General features: G+C 46.9%; 1 protein-coding gene and 1 pseudogene across 1 annotated transcript in view; one reads left to right on the forward strand and one right to left on the reverse strand.

Annotated features, from left to right (window-relative positions):
• Positions 1–15523, reverse strand: part of ZDHHC14 (zDHHC palmitoyltransferase 14) — a 254045-nt gene that overhangs the window by 50702 nt on the left and 187820 nt on the right. The window lies entirely within an intron of this gene.
• LOC142871210 (uncharacterized) lies at positions 9071–9171 on the forward strand (annotated as a pseudogene).

Raw genomic sequence — 15523 nt, forward strand, 5'->3', positions numbered from 1 at the left:
GCATTTCTACACAGGGATTTAATTTCTTCACATGCAAAAAGTTGGATTAGATAAGGTCTAAGACGCCTTTGAACTGGAAAATTAAATGCAAAAGGACTGTTTTATTAGCAATTCTATGGATTCTTCTCGTATTGAGTCCTTGCCAATGTCTTATAAATTAACATTCTGCAGTTTTTAGCTCCATTTGTTAAAAAAAACTGAAACATCGCAATGTAAATCCAATTAGTAAATGTAGAATTGTTGTGACCTTTTTGCTACAATTTAACATAACCTTGGACAGTGATGTGGCCAACCCCAAAGTGCCCCCCCACCCCACTTTGTCGCTCAGTCTCTCTGGGCTTGAAATGATGGAGCTCGACTAACAGACAGCAAAGCTCCCTTCAGCTCCCCTAAGCTCCCCAAATTGGCAATTTTATACATTTCCATTTCCTGAGCTTTCTAGGTTTGTTTAACTTCTGTCTTCAACTCTGGTTTCCAAGGTTGGGGGAATTTTGTGCTCCAAGGAGCAGGCACAGGCACGCACGGCAGATGCAAGTGTGTTGAAGCAAGGTACACCATGAGTTACACATGCCGGTTAGAAACAAAGATGGTTACGAAGAGAAAAGAGAAAAGAAAGAAATGGCCTTGCTAGAGAAAGTGAGGGATAAGGTAGGGAAAGATGGTTCTGCTTGTAATGTAAACCATTTCTGAAGGGAGATGTAAGAAAGTGAATAGAAATAGAATAGAGGTAATTTTAAAAAGTGAGTTGGCCAGTTCAGATCCAAAAGGAAATTCCAAAATTCCCCAATTTTGGATTGGGAGGGTTGTCACACAAAACAGTAAATTTTAAGTAGGCAGGCAGGATTGGGCTCCCGTCCCAGCACTGTTCTCTGTGATAAGAGTCAGAGTGAGACCCGTTGGAGAGGGCTTTGGGCTTCCTGGGACTGAGGAGCTAGATCAGGGCTCTGCTTCATTAAGATCAAATCAGTAACATGCATTCGAATCTGCACATCCTCAAGAAAACGGTCTTTGCATGTTGGTGTCTCTGGTCATTCTCCAGCTGTTACTTATGAAACTCTGAACAGAGCTCCACCATGAGCACGAGCGAGTGCTCAAGTCCTCAGTGGACGGATGTCCCCACGCCACTCCCCGACCCCACCCAAGCCCCGTGGCCGGCCTCTCACTGCCTTTAGGTTCACAAGGCCAGAAACTATGCCTGGGAGTTCTCCTTAATTCTGCACGCAATGCAACAAGTGGTCTTACAAATTTGAAAAACAAACTCGTGCTATCATCCAACACCCTTCAGAAACTTCTCGATACTTCCCTAGAAATTGCAGACCTTGAAATCGGTAGCACTACCGTACATCAGACTGGCTTAAGCATTTGCAGGGCTTTCTGGTTTTCAACACTCACTCACATTCTTTCCTTTACTCCCTCTGCATCAGCCCCTGAGCTGGTGGGCCAGGTCCCAGGGCAGGCGAGGGGGCAGCTCAGAGCCGACTGGAATTGCCAGTGCCTGGAACCAGTGCCTCCGGGTCCACCCACTGTGTTCCCGCTCCCTCTCCACCCTCCGTCTTACATGTTCTTGACCTTTCATGTCCAGTTACTACGATTTTTCAAAGCCTCAGTGAATTTATCCTCCAAATAGTTTCAGAGCTGAGTTATCTCATGGGCACATTATACACCCATGAAAGCCAGCAATCCGAGGGCTCCTCAAATCCTTATAAATTGATGACATATATATATACAATTGGAAAATTCCATTCCCATTAGGCAAGATTTTCCTAGGTAAACGTGTTTCTGTGACCTGGTGGCAAAGAATCCGCATCCTGCAGCAGAGAGCCTTGTTTGTGAGCAGCGCACCTCGGCTCAGGGATGGATACTAGTTTCCTGACAAGCAAACTGAGATGTGTCCAAGTAGAACTCCTTTTTAAAAATTCAGAAAGAATGAGCTCTTACCAAACTTCTGAGACATTTCATTTTTCTAAGTTGAAACTGGAGACCCAACTCCATTACTAGTAGTATTAAATTTAAGCCAGCTGTACTTTATAAATTTCAAGGTGCTTTTTCATGTTATGTTTCGTCTGGTAATAAAAATATACACACACTAATGCCTGCCTTGTGACAAGATTCCAGAGACAGATGTTAGATGGGAGAGTAGGACAGGCAAAGGCTCCCCCTCCGCGCTCTGACAGATTTGCGTGACAGTATCTATTTTCGAGGCTGCTCCTGTTTCTTGTGTTCACTGTGGTCCTCTGCTGCCAGTCTCTAAAAGGTGGGCAGCAGCCAAAAGTCCCCGGGGCATTCCTGCTCAGACGTCCCAGTCTGAGGTCTGTCCAGGGCTCTGTCAGGGACCCTCGTGGTTCACTCCAGTTCTTTTGAGACAAGTCCTGGCTGCCCCAATATGCGATATGGAACGGAAGCAAAGTCACACTCAGGCAGGCAGAAGGGGTGCTGGACACCCGGAAGTCACCTGCAGACCCCTGCCTGTACCTGCTCACCGTAGGGAATACACTGGCGTCTTGCCCTGGGGCCTCCCGTCCCTCACACCCACGTGGTCAGCGGGAAGTGCTGACTGTGTTTCTGATCTCCATCCTCGGCTCCCCGGTTCTGAAGGCCACTGCGGTGTGCCCGCTCTCATCCCTGCGTGCATGAACTGCTATAACATCCTTCTGGACGTCCCCCTTGAGGGTGTCCCCCACTGTTGCCAGAGGGACCTTCCAATGCAAACGAGACCTGCCCTCCCCAGCCCCCACTCGCTGGCTCGCCATGACGTGTCCGCAGAGCCCAGTGTCCAGACGCCTGGCTTTCCAAACCGAGCTCCCTGGGTGCTGGGCAGCCCCCACCTCACCTCTCAGCTGTTCTTCCCCTTGAACTGCAGCAGCTGGACCTATGTCTGTTTCAGATATTGAGTTCCCTCGTTAGTTTTCATTTTCTAAAATGGGCCACTGCTTGCTTACAACAACCATAAACAAAATTTATAGCTAGTTTGTAAATGTTTACTGTAATGACTCGGAGCAGCCCCAAGTCCAGTCCCAGCGTGTGGTGTGCGCAGTCACGAATGCCAGCACGGCGGTGCACGGCCGGCCGGACGCTGGACTCCAAGTTGGAGGACCTGGATTTGGGTCCTGGACTCTCACCCACCTAGCGATGTGACCTGGGCGGGTTTCTGGGCCTCGGCAAGTCCGATGTGCTGTAAAGGGTTCTTTCCAACTCAAACACTACGATTCTATGCCTAAACAAAACTTTTCAAGAGTCGAAGTCAATCGTGTCTACCTACATAAAATGAGGAAGTGCTGGCAGGCCCCAAAGCAGAAACTCAATAAATAAGGAATTTATAAGGACTGGTGCTCTCACAGACCCAGGTCAGGCCCAGAGCTGACTGGTGACTCTCAAAGCACTTAGAAACTACAAAATATTCTATAAATAACTCCTGCCAGCAGCCTCGGGTCTGTGCACACTTCTTAGACTCTAAACATGGAGTATTGTTTTTTGTTTCTTGTTTATATAAAGCGTGCAGCCCTCTACCGAGTCACTGTGGTCTGCTCGGTGGGTCTTTAATTACTTTTCCAAACAAAGGCACAATGGTCTAATGACCAGGACTGGCTGTGTCATTTAGGGGCCCGCTGCAGAATGAAAATATGGGGCAGCTTATTAAAGAGTGATTAAGAATTTCAAGCTGGTGACAGCAGAACATGAAATCACCGTGGCCCCTGCGTGAGGGTGCAGGCTGCACACCCACGCCGCCGCCCTAACCGCCTGGTTTTATGGCCAGGGAACGCGACTTTCTCATTTGTGGCAGATTAACGTCCAGAGAATCCACTGGACTTTCTGCAAGGATGTATATAGAGGGCTTCTAGGAACAACGGAGAGCGAGGAAGCTGTGATTATGTAGGAGTTAAGCCCGAGAGCAGCCAGCATCCTGTTCCTCACGGAGGGCCTTGGGGCAAACAGAAAAGGGCTCTCTGGCTCCCATGGAAGGAAGGGGTGCGCTCCACAGCCACCAAGCCCAGACACTGGCCAGCAGCGCAGGGGCTGCCGGAGTGCCGTGGTTCTGCCAGCCTGGGGAGCCTGGCTGGATGAGGGCATGACGGGAACAAGGTAAAGAAAGAAGGAGGACATGCTACCAGGAGGGCCACCAGAAGAACAGCCACAAATGCTAACACCGTCCACCTCTTTACTTAATATTTTCTAAGAATATCAGAAACTCTGTTTGTAAACTAGGGCAAAAGTTCTTATCCTTTTCTTCATTCCCTAATACCTTGAAAATCTAATGAAAACTCCTGCCCTCCTCCCACCCTTACGTACTCACATAACATTTCACACACCTGAAGTCTGTTCTCAGACCCCGGGTTAAGAATGGTCGATTTATTTATTGGTTTAGTTAATAGAAATGGCAATATCTTATTTCAATGACTCATTTAAAACTGAGTTGTTCTAAGAAGGCAGGCAAACAGGTGCCCACCCACCGTGTGGCGTGCTCGGTGTGCCACACCCTGAAATCCTGGCCAGGTGCGGGTGGCCACCTGGGCTCAGCCCCGCACAGCTCCCAGAAATCGTCTCCTGCTCAGAACAGGAGCTGTTTCCCTACACTTTATTCCAGGGCTTTTAAAACTACCGGTTATGATCAAGTAGCGAGTCATGAAATTAATTTAGTTGGTCACGACCAGCATTAAAAACAAAACAGTGGAAATCATCAAGGCATCTCACGTGGTGAAGGTAAGAACTGCTTCATGACGCGTCACCTGCGTATTGTAGCACTGGGTCCTGACGTAAGATGCATTTCGTACGAGAGTTGTAGTAAAACAGGGTTTTTAAATTCAAATTCGTAGCTGGCGCATGACAGGCCCCCCACATCCGCAGGGTGGACGGGAGTTTTCAATGATGCCCCTTCTGTCCTCCGAACCAGAGCAGGATTACTCGTTCCCAACCAGACTTAATTTTTAAGAATTCACCTTTCTCTTGCAGTCTGAAACTTTAAATTGGTACTTCTGGGAGGTTTGAGGGTGGGGGCTATGAGTTTTATTTAGTTTAGAGTGGGTGAAGGAAACTATTTTTTTCTCCAGTTGAGAACACTAACCTAGTCCATAGAGCCAGAGAAGCAATATCGCTTTCTTTTTCCTCGAGGGCGCTAACACGCAGAGCCGGAGGTGGCTACAGCAGGAGGAGCGCGCGCCCCGGAGACACAAAGCCGAGAGCCACGCAGACAAGGGACAGGGCCTGTCACAGAAGATGCACATGCAAGAGGAGTGCGACAAACAGAAACAGACACTCATGAAGAGCGGCCTGTGGCTTTTCTGGCTACGGAAGGAAAGTACTTTCAAAGCCGAGCTGCAGCTTGACGATTCCAGGCAGAAATGAGGGACGCGCTGGCCGGAGGTCGCCTTCCTCTGCCGGCTTAGATCCAGCCCCAGGCAAGAATTTACCTCTGCGCTGTAAGCGGCCTCTGCAGTGTGCACTGACGCTGAGCATCCTTGACAAATCCAGGACAAGATAGAAGTGTGCTCTGGGGCCCCAGAAATTCTGCTGTTGAGACTTTCCTGTTGGCGTGGGATGCTCTTCCCAGAAACTCATATTTAGACACGTAGTCTCATTTTTTTTTGGTCAGAAATACACTTTAAATAAATAAATAAATGCACAGAATAAAAAAAAGACATCGTACATTTTAAGATTTGCCTTAATGCATTATTTTAAATTATTAAACTCCTCTAACAAAGCACATTTTAAAAGTGTACACGTGCACGGCTCCCAGGCTTGCATGAGAGGACCTGACTGAAGCGCCCAGCAAGTCCTCCGGCCACACAGGGACAGCTCTGTGTCTCGTTCCACATCTGTAAACTGGCACTCTGATTACGAACTGGCTGCCCCGTAGCCTGACTGCAGGCAGAGAAGAGGCTGGCTCTGCACGGCGGGAGATCACTGGCCCTTGAGACAGTGACAGTTTGTTGGAAGTGAGCAAATCTGCATCCTGGCTTTGTACATTCAGGTTGAGAGCTCCGCCAACGTGGGTCTGTCCCAACGGATGTCCCGAAGGATGGCTCTGTCCTCAGTGTAACAAAACCCAGGCTCCAATCCTGCAAGCGCAGGGGCCAAGACCAAGGCCTGTCTGACCGGCCTCTGGCACCAGCCCTGCTTTTCCAGGGTGTGGCCCGATGGCCCCGCCTTTTCCCATTCGCACCTGCAACCCTCCCTCCATCCCTGCCTCCAGGGCCTGTTGTGAGACCACAGGGTGGCTGACAGGACCTGAAATGTGTGGCGCATTGAGACAAAATAGGCTCATTAAAACTTCGTGGGGGGCCAGGCGCGGTGGCTCACGCCTGTAATCCTAGCACTCTGGGAGGCCGAGGCGGGCGGATTGCTCAAGGTCAGGAGTTCAAAACCAGCCTGAGCAAGACCCGGTCTCTACCATAAAAATAGAAAGAAATTAATTGGCCAACTAATATATACAATATAAAAAAAAAAATCAGCCGGGCATGGTGGCGCATGCCTGTAGTCCCAGCTACTCGGGAGGCTGAGGCAGGAGGATCGCTTGAGCCCAGGAGTTTGAGGTTGCTGTGAGCTAGGCTGACACCACGGCACTCACTCTAGCCTGGGCAAGAAAGCGAGACTCTGTCTCAAAAAAAAAAAAAAAAAAACAAAAAAACTTCGTGGGGGGTGTGCCCCCCACTCCAGGTCTAGGCGCTTGGCTCAGGTCTTGGGCAGTTCTGCCTGGCGCAGCTACCTGCGTGGGTGGGGTCGCTGCTCGGGCCTCTCTGACGCCAGCAAAGGACTTTGCTGGGAGTGTCCGCAGCCCCCTCTGTGACGGACTCTGATGGATGGATTCACCCTACGGAGTTATGGGCAAGACTTCCAAAAAGCATGTTCTTAGGTTACTTCCCAGTTCTTTGTCCCCAAGGAACGGCTAACATTGTTAGCCAGACCAAGGAGAACCGACGCAGGCCCAGCCTGGACCCACCTCTGGGGTCCCCCTGCGTGTTCCCCCTGACATCGCGAGGCTCTTACTGCTGCCCACGTTGGCTTAGGTGCTTGCCGAGTCCGGCCTCCGAGCGCACTGCCCGTGCCCCTGGGCTCTCGCGGAGGGCTTGCCTCCTCCTCGGGGCACGTCAGCTGGTGGGCACGTCACCATCACTTCCTCTGCCCTGTGTCCTGTGGCCCCGGGAAAGGGGGGAGACACTCACTGCTTAGAGCGGAATGGACAATGGGCCGCTCCTTTGTGGCGCACCGGGACGCTTTTCCTTTATCGCCCTTAATTAACCCACCCCATTCATCACCACGTTGTAGACTGTCCAGAGCTAGGCAAAAGGGAGGGTGACCGTGTTGGCAATGGGGAAACATCTGGATTGAGGACATGCTCTGGATGCCTGTGGGTCCCCTCTCCAGGCCTGGCCAGTGTCCTCTGCCCATCCTGGGGTCCCCCCACCCTACCGAGGAGCTGTTGTCACATCCATTCCACCTGCCTCTCACTTTCCCTCTAGGCTTGCACAGCCTGGCATGGGTGGTGCTCAGTCCTGGCTCTTCCGAGCGGATCTCACTGTTCCTGGGTCCTCGTGTTTGTTTATCGTAAGCTGCCGCAGGTGATCTCGAAGTGCCTACTGGCCATGGGCACAGCACTAAAGGACTCTTAGCCCAGAAGCTGCTGCTCCCCTGAGCTGAGTGTCACAGTAACTCCATGCATGCACACACGCTGGCGATTTCCTGTCCTGCAGCAAAGCATCAGCATGATCAAAGGTGGAAAAAATGTATTTTTTTTCCAATTCACTGGTGAAAAACAAACCCATAAATCAGTCAGTAGTAAGCAATGGCTTTTCAGGCACAAACCACTTGGTAGAAAACTAGCTACTTCTACCCTGCAATAAACGGCATGCCACCACCACACTCTTGTGAATTTAACTCATAAGAGCCAGGACTACGCTCTCTGGTACCAGCTTATTTTTGCCAGCTTTCAGGGGAAAGGTACGTGATACAAACCATCATAAAACCCGCGTGGAGCTTGGAAACAACTGTTGCTTTGAATTTAAGACAATATTGTAAATATTCTATTATCTTTCCTGAGAGGGTTTTAATTTCTTTAACTACACTGAGGGTTCTTCTCTTTCCAATATCTCCTAATGACATAAAAAGGGACTGAGACAGGAACGGTGGGAGGCAATGGGGCCCAGCAATGTTTAAACAGCCATTAAGATGGGTTCTGTTTACCCAAAACCCAGAGCACTGGGAGAGGCCCGCTGCACAGACCTCAGACGTCATCCTGCCCTTGCCCTCCCTGTTCCCTTCTTTGTAATGAAAGGGTTAAACAGGTGCTCCCAGAAAACCACCAAGAGGACCTCTGAACACCAGGCTCAGCAGGCCAACCCACGTGTGGCCCAGGGCCACCTTCCTCGCCTCGGGAAGCCGTGTTTGTTGCCCACCTGTGTTTGGGTCCAGACAGAAAAAGAGGAAGAAAGGGAGGAAGGAAGAAGAATGAGCCCAGTGTAGTTTGTTTCCTTTTCAAAAAAGAGCTTTTAAAAATGGCATTCTTGAAATAATGTTATTGTATATTACCTGAAAAAAAATCAACACAAGCCCTCTGGTGGGGTGGAGAGATGATGTTACCTGTTATCTTAAGGAGTCTGTTTTCTAACACCTTAAGAGTCTAAACAAGACTTAGGCAGAAGTTCCAAACTCTGTGTGCCATGAACCCTTCAGGAGTCTGGTGAGACCCCTGGACTTCTTTCCAGAATGGTTTTTTTTTTTTTTTTTTTTTTTGAAACAGAGTCTCGCTTTGTTGCCCAGGCTAGAGTGCCCTGGCATTAGCCTAGCTCACAGCAACCTCAAACTCCTGTGCTCAGGCAATCCTTCTGTCTCAGCCTCCCGAGTAGCTGGGACTACAGGCATGCGCCACCATGCCTGGCTAATTTTTTCTATATATATTAGTTGGCCAATTAATTTCTTTCTATTTATAGTAGAGATGGGGTCTGGCTCTTGCTCAGGCTGGTTTCGAACTCCTGAGCTGGAGCAATCTGCCAGCCTCAGCCTCCCAGAGTGCTAGGATTACACAGAATGGTTCTAAATACAGAAAACACAAAAGAAAGCAGTAAGAAAGGAAATATCGGTGCTCACTTTGGCAGCACTAAAATGAGAACAACACAGAGAAGATTAGCATGGCCCCTGTGCAAGGATGACACGAAAATGTGTGAAGCATTCCATATTTTAGGGGAAAAAAAAAGAAATATTGTTTTCAAAATAATTTTGACATGATACAGTAAAATACATGCTCAGTTATTAATATGCTAACTAATAAGACCTATGGTTTATCAAGTACTGTAATTCCAAAGTAGTAACAAGTATACCTGTTATTCTGAGATGTATGCAATCACTGTAATGTCACATGAAAGCATCTGTAGTTTCTAGTGGTGACAAACAGTATTAATGTGATGTGTAGCCCAAACTCATAATTAAAGGAAATACTCAATTTCATTTAGAAGTTAGTGGAAATAAAGATCTAAACGCTTCCCCTCCACATTCATAGACTCCCTGAATTCCACTCGGGGTACCCAGGTCGGGCCCGGGAGTAGCTGCACATACGCACCAGTGCCACGGTCCCCACTGTCTGCCCCGAGCAGCTGAGCTCCCACTCGGGCCTCTCTCCTGGATATCGGGGCGGATCATTTCACATTTCCACTCAAATTGCTGAGTTCCATCATGCTTCTGGTAGCTTCTAATCCAAGCATGTAGCTCACCTCATTAATCTCTCTCTCTAGATCTTACAGGACGCCCAGGAACCCTGAGGAGGAGAAGGCCCAACCCAAGGCACAGAGAGCCTCTGTGCTAAGGAAAACTCAGAGGCTCAGGTAGCACGGTTTCAGGAGGGTAATGCAATCTTTACATATATATGAGAGAATTTTTAAAAATTTAAAGTATTTAACACATATATCCTGGGGCAAGAGCTAGCAAGTTGAGCTTATGTATGCCTTTGCAGGGGCTCTACTGGGTTGCACCAGACAGTCACCTTCTCCACGCCTCCTGGAGTCTTTACTAGCTTTCAGAGGCTGGTGCATGTGTGATTCATCTTCCCACTGCCCCTGCATGGCCCACTCCCCACGCCCTGTGCCCACATACAGAGCCTCATTCCTGGTGGACACTAATTGCTGGATGAACATAGGCTGGGGTAGAAGTTGCTGCCTTTTCCCACGTTAAGATCTTACCTGTCCACATGCTGCCTGCCCACTCTCGGGCCCAGCTGAGCGTCCCTCTCTAAGTCTGCAGTCTCTGAACCTGCACACAGGGCCCGGAGGCTGCCTCTGCTTCTAGCCTTGCTGCCTGATCGTGGGCAAGTCTCCACCCTCCCTGGACCTTTGTCCTGCACCAAACGGCGGTGACACTTTCCACCCCCACGACTGCTCGGGCTGGCTGTGAGGGGCAAAGGAGACAACGGAGAGAAGTACCTCCAAGAGCAAAAAGCCACACTTAATATAAGATAGCGCCATAAAAGCGAAAGAGCTATTTTAGTCCAAATTGTTTCTAGGTGTTCATTTCACTTCTTTAATCATAAAAGATAATAATTACATTTCCATAGGTACATCACTGGATTGCTAAATAAACACTCTTCTTTCTTTTCCAAAAATAATCTTCCCGTTTCAATTAGTCCTTTATCTGAAATACGTTTCAACCTTTTTAAAAATAAAAAACTTAACCTATTCCAACAAACCAAATTATTTTCATAGCTTTATTTTAAATGTACAAATGTGTATTAAGTTTTCAAAACTGAAGCACACTAGTTATTATTCACTATCAAAGTTTCCAGCCCATAACAGCTCAGTTCTGCCCAACTCCTACAAATAGTGGGTGGAATTCTGTGAAACATTCACTGCCGACACCCAACAGAGAACAGCTGGATCGGCCGACGTAGCCACAAATATCTTGGAAGAAGAAATATCTTGGAAGAAGAGCTGCTAAGGTATGCTCCATCCTTTGCCCCCTAACTCCCAATCCATTTCTGGAGGCCAAGTTTGACTCCAGGTTACTCAAGTCAAAACTGACCACTGCACATCTAAGGTCAGGCACTGCATAGGTTAAAAAGGTGAATGAGACACACAACTGATTTTTAAACAATAACTTGTCTTAGATCCTCAAGTCTCTTTTCATGTGAAAGACCATTATTTCAGTAAACACAGCTGCCCCTCAGTGTTTGTGGGGGACTGGTCCCAGGATCTCCCCTAGATACCAAAACTCAAGGATGCTCAAGTCCCTGCTATATAAGTGGTGCAGCATTTGCAAACAACCTGTGCACACCCTCCCATACACTTTAAATCATCTCTAGGTTACTTATAATACATAATACAATGTAAGTAGTATGTCATTATTAGGGAATAATGATGAGAAAAAAGTCTGTACACATTCAGTACAGATGCAGTTTTTAAAAAATATTTTTGATCCATGGTTGGTTGAATCCATGGATGCAGAACCCATGGATAGGAGGACTGACTATATTCATGTTGCTCCCTTCCCTGCCCCATGACATTCGGCATGGCCACATGCCTTGATTGGGAAGTAGAGTCTTGGCAGATGTGCCCTAAGCAGAGGTCACGACAGGCACTGCATGTTTCGGCTCCCACCACGTGGTCCGGTGACCTGCCAGAGGTGGCTGCTCTCCCTTCAGCCTGGGTGGCAGATTGACACTTGAGGAGAAGCTCTGATCCTGAACCGAGGCTGGAGCCGAGCCCTGCCAAATTCCCCGACAGCATACTTTGCATTTCATAATATCTAACGATGCATGTTTCCTTGCATTATTGTTTGCTTACTTTTATTTATTTTTCCAGACAAGGTTTTGTTCTGTCACCCGGGATAGAGTGCAGATCATAGCTCACTGCAACCTTAAACACCTGTGCTCAAGCCATCCTTGTTCCTCAGCCTCCTGGGTAGCCGGGACTACAGCTGTGCACTACCACACCCTATTAATTTTTCTATTTTTTGTAGAGACAGAGGTCTCACTATGTTGCCTAGGCTGGTCTCAAACTCCTGGCCTCACACCATCCTTCTACCTCGGCCTCCCAAAGTGTTGGGGTATAGGCATGAGCAACCCCTCCCAGCCAGCTTGCTGATGCTTCTAATTAAACTCACAGTTATTTTATCTTGTCCTCTGACTCATATTGCATTGAATTCATAAATAAATGTGTGGCAAGTACGCATCTTAATTTCTGTTATGATTTCTAACTGATGTATGGTAAACTATTTTAATGTATTTATTTGGTAACGAATAAGCCTACTAAACTTAAAAAACTAGTTCTAATGTCTATTGGTACTATTATTATTGATATTCTTGTAATCTACAAAAAAGTGATAATTTTGTTTCCTCTTTTTTGATAGTTATATGAATTTATTTTTATTTTACCACATTAATTAGAAAAGTTAATGTTGAATACTAGTAACGATAGCGGACATCCTAATTTGCTCCTAACTTTAATATAAATCACTTTGGTGTTTTAATATAAAGACTGTTAGCTTTTATTTTTTAACTTTTTAAAAATAACATTAAAGGAATATTCTTCTGTATTAGTTTTCTATTGCACAGCAATAGTTTTGCACAGCAAATCACCACACCTGTAGGGGCTGCAAACAATACAAATGTATTATCTCACGGTTGCCGTGGGCGGGAAGTCCAGCAAGATGAGACTGAATCCTCTGCCCAGGGTCTCACCAGGGTAAGGCCCAGGCACGGGCCAGGGTGCAGCTCCAGCTGGAGCCGAGGTCCTCTCGTGAGCTCTGTGCTAGCGCTGGCAGCGGATTCATTGCCTTGGCGCCCTTTCCGCGTGGCCCCCTCCACCTTACGGCCAGCAAGGGCACGTGGCATCCTTCTCCCGCTGCCACCTCTCCATCCTGCCCTTAGACACTCTAACGGATACACTGGGCCCCTGGATAATCCGGAATAATCTATCTTAAAGCTCATTAGTCACCTTTAATGACATCTGCAAAGTCCCTTTTGCCAAGCAAGGTCACATAACCACTGAAGTAACACGGGGGGGGTGGGCAGGGGAGGGGACGAAGGGGGTTCCTGCCCAGCATTCCCCAATCTTGGTTCACTGAATTCTGGAGTTAGAAATGGATGCCACATTTTATCAAATCCCTTTTTAGTACCTATTATCATGACCACAACATCTTTTGTCCTTTGACCTATTGATACAGTTATAGTTTCGTTAACGTCAAAAAAATTACACTCTTGGAATACATCTTTCTCTATCACAACACCTAATTCTTTTATCATACTGCTAGATTAAATTTGCTATGTCTTCATGTTGGCTTTTTACATATATTTATAAGTGAGGTGTTTTGTTTGGCATGTTATTTTTGTCAGGTTTTGGTGTTAGGGTTATACTATCTTGGTGAAATGAACTGAAAAACTACCCACCCTTTTCTAAGCTCTGAAACACTAGGGAAGTGAAACTGTTAGGGTCCAACACCTTTCCTAGATAATTCTTCATCAGACTCTTCAGTTTTTCACAGCTAGTAATCTTTTCAAGTTTTCTACTCATTCTTTGGCCAATTTCCTAAAAAAACATGTTTCATTGAGATTTCAAATCCATTGGTATACAGTGATACAATCATACAAAATATCGTATTTCCCAATAATTACAAAAAATATCACCTATGTTGGTTTCATTTCAATCTGTTCTTTCCACTTTGTTGTTATTTTCTGTCTTTCTGTCTTCCCAGAGGCTTATCTCTTGGATGTTTATTTTCCGGAGAATTAGATCTGGCATCATATTGATTGTTCCCTTTTCTAGGTCACTGTTTTCTTCCGGTTTCCCTTAAGTTTATTTTACTGTCTTTTTCTACCTCCTGGAGATGGATGCCTTGTTCATTTATACGCTTCTAAATTCAGCTTTGTTTTTTGTACTAGACTTTCAAAAACGTTTTATTTCACTGGCTATCTACCACCCAAGTAAACTTCCTGTTTGGGGAGAATCCCAAAATAGGTGGGAGGCAGGGTCCTGACCTTCCACCCCCATCACGGAAGCTGCGAGTGGGGCAGTCATCCCCTGCTTGCCAGCTGCTTGGGCGTGGAAAGGAAACAGGCCTGGCTCCCACCCAGATCTCTGAATCCAGAGCTCTGGTGTGTGCAGACAGAGCCGGTGGTTTAAGTTGAATGGCAGCAGCAGAGAGAACTTGGTGGCGGTGCCACGAGCAACCTGTAGGGCACTTCGGGCAACATCCTACTGCAGGTGTGACTGGCTGTGCTTGGCCACCCAGCCTCTTCCACTCTGCCTGGTTTCTGAGCCTGGTTCTCCAGCCTTCTTGTTGATTCTACAGCAATCTGACAGTCTTCCAATCAATTCCCTTTCTTATTAGATTAACTATTTTTTGTGTTTAAAGTTTATTAAATAGAATTCTGAATTACATAGTTTTTTTTCTCGCATTGTTCTTATTGCCATTTTCTAAATATTCTACAACTGCAGTTTTGAAGTTCATATCATGCAAGAGTTATGAAAAACTTCTTTAAAAACATTACAACTGGTTATGTTTGTGCATTTATATCTTTGTGCTTGATTTATAGCTTTCTTGTGTCATCAGATGACATGGGGGTCAGTACAATATTTGCTTTTAGGAAGTAAAGAATTTTTTTGGCCCCGTATGATCCATTTTTGTAAATGTTCCATGAATAGTTGAAAACAGTTAAGTATACTTTGTAGAAACAAAGTTCAACATATATTGGAATCTCCTATTTTCTTACTTGTGGTTTAGTTGACCTGAGCCATCAAAAACAGAAGTATGCTACCGTTTCTCACTAGCATTGTGTCTATACCCAATTATCCTTGCATTTTCTAATGATTTTTACTTTACATATTTTGGTGTGCAAATGTTGATGGCTTTTTCATTGTGCTCTTTACCAATATAAAATGACTCTCTTGACCTGTGTAATATAAGGATAATGCTTTGGGCCTTGAGTTCTCTTTGCTCTTGATAATGACCCCTGGAGACTGTCTTTCATTTCAACGACCCTCGTTACTCTCACAGTGCCTGACACATAGATGCTCAGAAAACGTCTGCGAAATGCAAAGACACTGAAAACTAGGAGCCACAGGAAAGCCCTGTTTGTTTTTGGTTCCTCAGAAGATACAAATGTGAGCTCCCTTCACCCTCTTCAAACGACATGCTTTCCTATGGGAGAGCAATAGCCCTCTCGCCACACCCAAATAGGTAAGAAGAAATTCCAGAATGCCACCCTGGCCCAGAAGGCAGCTGCAATGCCAAACCTCTGCCATCTCAAACCTCTTGACATTGAGCACACCTGTGAAGCGGTGGCTGGGTTCTAAGGCACAGCTACAGCGAGGCCAGCAGCACACAAGGCACCTGCGGCCTGGGCTCGAAACCCACACGCAGAGGGAGCGGTGAGAGCGGCAGGGGCGAGGCACTGCGGGTGGAAGGCAGAGTGCTGGATGCCCAGGTGAGGCAGGCATAGCAAGGGAGAGGCAGAGCAATGAGAAAGGGAGTTTATAAGGATTTAAAGAGAGCAGTAAAGCCCCAGCAAACACACGTGCCTGGACACGCAGTCCCTGCAGAGGTTCCT

The sequence above is a fragment of the Microcebus murinus genome, chromosome 5, assembly GCF_040939455.1.
Source record: "Microcebus murinus isolate Inina chromosome 5, M.murinus_Inina_mat1.0, whole genome shotgun sequence".
Taxonomy (NCBI): Eukaryota; Metazoa; Chordata; class Mammalia; order Primates; family Cheirogaleidae; genus Microcebus; species Microcebus murinus.